This window comes from Nicotiana tomentosiformis, chromosome 7, assembly GCF_000390325.3.
Source record: "Nicotiana tomentosiformis chromosome 7, ASM39032v3, whole genome shotgun sequence".
NCBI lineage: Eukaryota > Viridiplantae > Streptophyta > Magnoliopsida > Solanales > Solanaceae > Nicotiana > Nicotiana tomentosiformis.
The window spans coordinates 25,437,871-25,441,469 of record NC_090818.1 but is presented as its reverse complement, the minus strand read 5'-3'; positions in this window follow the sequence as shown (position 1 = coordinate 25,441,469).

Here is a 3,599-nt window from a genome sequence, read left to right as displayed (position 1 = left end):
TCTGTCAGTAGCTTGTTTGGATTGTTGTTGCATGTGCTTTAGTAATGTAATGCCAAACTATAGAAAAGAGGTTTTGCGGGGAAATGACCAAATATCTATATTTTTGTGCTATTTTGGTACTCCTTCCCATCCAAGTTAATTGATTTTTTGGTTTTTGTAGTAGTCCACAATATTTAACTTTTCTCAAATAGAAATTAGTTTTTTTTTTAAAATTTGGATATTTATTGATTCCTAATGAACAAATTAAAGTTAATATAGTCAATTTTATCAACGTGAAAATGATAAAAAAAAAAAATCAATTAAAGTAGTAAGATAAGTGTGATCAATTAAAGTTTTAGAGAAAAAAAGAAGACTTTTGAAATATGTGATCCTAAAAGCTTAAGGGTCTTTAACCAAAATTCAGATATGGACTCAATTAATTAGATTTAATAAAAATAGAGTCAATCATAGCCAATAATAATATTTAAAAGATATGTTAACCGATTTTGTAGTAAGATAATATGTATATTATCCTTATGACAATAAATGTTGACAACACTAACGATATTCAATGACTCAAAAAGAGGGGATAATATTAAATAACAATAAATAGCAATGGATGATATTTAGGTAAATAAGAATATGTGAGTCGCCCGAAAAGGGATGAGATCTGCCGATATTCTTTCTGACAGTGTGAATGATTGACGAGCCTTCGAATATTCAGGTTGTTCTTAGATCAAGTGGAAAAGTTAGGCAAGAATCAAGTATTTTCGTATGTTTGCAATAAAGTCAGATTCTATATCGAAAGTTACTGTGTTTTCTTACAAGTGAATATACTCCTCCCCTGTCGCATTCTATTTATAGGAAGCATATACCTAAAAACCCTAATAGTACAGGTATAGAGAATATCTACTAGAATATACTTTTTAGTATCTTATCCTAAAACTAGTTGTTACAACTCTGTCTAAGGTGCTCGACCTCGACTTTGATCTAATATGACTTCTTCGACCTTGATCTTCACTGACTCATCGACCCCACCATTCATCTCTTGGAAGACCACTTCGACCTTGGGCAGGCCTTTGTTGAAGTCACACTGATAACACGTGGCAGTCTATGAAGGCCCTCTTAATGTTGACAGGGCTCAATCATATCACAGATGAATTTTGGCCCATACAGTTAGTCCCTCTGCTTGTTGAGGTCGTCTTTGCAGGCGAGTTCGATGAGCGGATAATGTCGTTCGTGGTCGATCTTATCGAGCAGACTATATGGGTTATAATTGTTGTGGCGAGCAGGCAATATGGCCCGCTGTGGGCCGCATATTTCAGTGAAAAGTCTTAGAGTAAAAATAAGGGAAAATACGAGCTATGTCCATTTATAAATAGCTTATTACAAAAATTGTCCAATTCATAAATTATTACTAATATTAGCCAAATAGTTATTTGTAAGCAAAAAAGGTCAAATGTTTGCTTTCTTATGAATGAGTGTTATTAGAATAGATTGGGTACATCTTAAGGAACTTGAATCTCAGTTTTGGGATGATTTGGTGAAGTTTTGAGGTAGTTTGAATTGAAAATTCGAAGTAGAAGATGTACATGAAAAAATAATAGGTGTATCACTTGTGTATCACATATGTATCATATTTGTATCAAATGTATATCACATGTATATCCATGTACACCTGCTGTGAGATACATGCGTGATACATGTGTCGCAAAAGAATTTTTTGAACTCGATTTTAACTACGAATTTTGATACCAAATCAGTTCAAATCACCTACAATCTTCCTCAAATTTTGTATATTGAACCATATATATGTTTTCAAGGAATCTCAACCATACCCATTGAAAAAAAAAGTCATTTTTTGCTTAAATTTTTGGAATCTTGTATATATATATATTTTTTGTATTTCATCACCTTATTTATTACCTCATCCATGAAATTATCCTTCCGTCTTGCATCTAATATTGCTAATCACGCTTAAAAATTTGAAATGAGATCTTTGTGTGTGATTCTTGGAGAGAAAGAACCTTATTTCTTTGGGTTTTCAATTTTTATATGTGATTGGCTAGTTTTAGTAAGTCTATGATTAATTGTTAGAGGTCGGTAAGTTAAGATTTTTTTGGGACATTTCCGTAAGATTCCCTAAAAATAACTAATATGAAGTTCAAGAAAGCAATGCAAGAACTTTGGAAAAGTTAAATTTTTATCCTAGCTGAGGATGTACTCATTACAGTAGGATAACAAGATAGGTGTTCTAGCAGATATGGGATTAGTTGTCCAGATGTTGCCTTTTTTTTTTCCTTTGCATTGTACATATATACCTGGTAAAAAAAAATTCACTTACCAAAAAAAAAAAAAAAACTAATCACATAGAAACTTTCAAATTGCGTAGCAACATTAGTGTTTTTTCAGTTCAATTTAAATCCTCTCTCGTAATTTGTTCTGTACATTTTCTCCAAGTCTTGCTTTACCATTTTATAAACTTGTTTTCATATTTTAAATGTCCTAAGATATTTTGTAATCTTCTCTTATCTTTTATACTATATTTCATCTACCACAAATTAAAAGTTTTATGTTAATACAAATGATATAATTTGTTATAGTGACAAAAAATCGATACTGATAATAATATTACATTAATAAGTTGATCTCATGTTTGTTTTAGAAATTAGTCAAAATGACTTTAAAATAAAATTTGATAATCGGATATTTAAAATTAATAAATTAATAAGCGGATCCTTGTCCACACTTTCTTTCATAGTCTGATATTACATGATTGCAATATTGGACAACCCAAAATTAATATGCTTAAGTCCAATAGAATTTCCTTCTAATCTATTTGGAACATCATACTTCGAAAAATAGTTAAATGGATATATTTTTTATGTGTCCTAGATTTTGAGCCAATTTCTTTCTGATATATCCGATTAAGCATATTTACAGTAAGTTTGTGTAAAAAGATTTGCAAATTGAGTAATTAAAACGATATAAGGCTCGATACTAAGATCATAACCCATAATCTTTAAATCATGATTTTGTCTTTGTATGTAATTTTCAAGGAACATTATAAATGATGTGAATAAAAATTCTACTACTTTAATTTTTCTTTAGTTTTAAGATTCAAGGTGACGCGTTGCTGGCTCAGTAAGGTGTTCCTATGATATAGTACCAAATTTCATATCAATTGTTTGAACATATTTAAAAGGAAATGTAGAAATATAATTTCCCATATCGATTCTGTAAACGTAACCAAAGGAGTCTAATGAATGGGATAATTCACTCGTCATTTTAAGATTTTGACTTGAAATTATATTTTCCACACATAATACTTTAGAACAAAATTATTTCTAATATTTTAAAACAGGTTTATAAGGGTCTATATAAGTATTATATTCATTACCTTATTTCTTCAATTTTTTAGCGGATGTCTCATCGGGCAAAAGTGAAAACCCAAAAGAAAAATAATAAACAAAAAAGGAGCCAACGTTATTCACGTGACTCCCATGATTACTAATTACAAAACCAGATGTTAAAAGCTTAATATATGTGATGAACAGTTGACAAATGCAAAGGTGAGAAACACTTTAGTTAGATTAGAAATAAAAAATTTAAAAAGTATT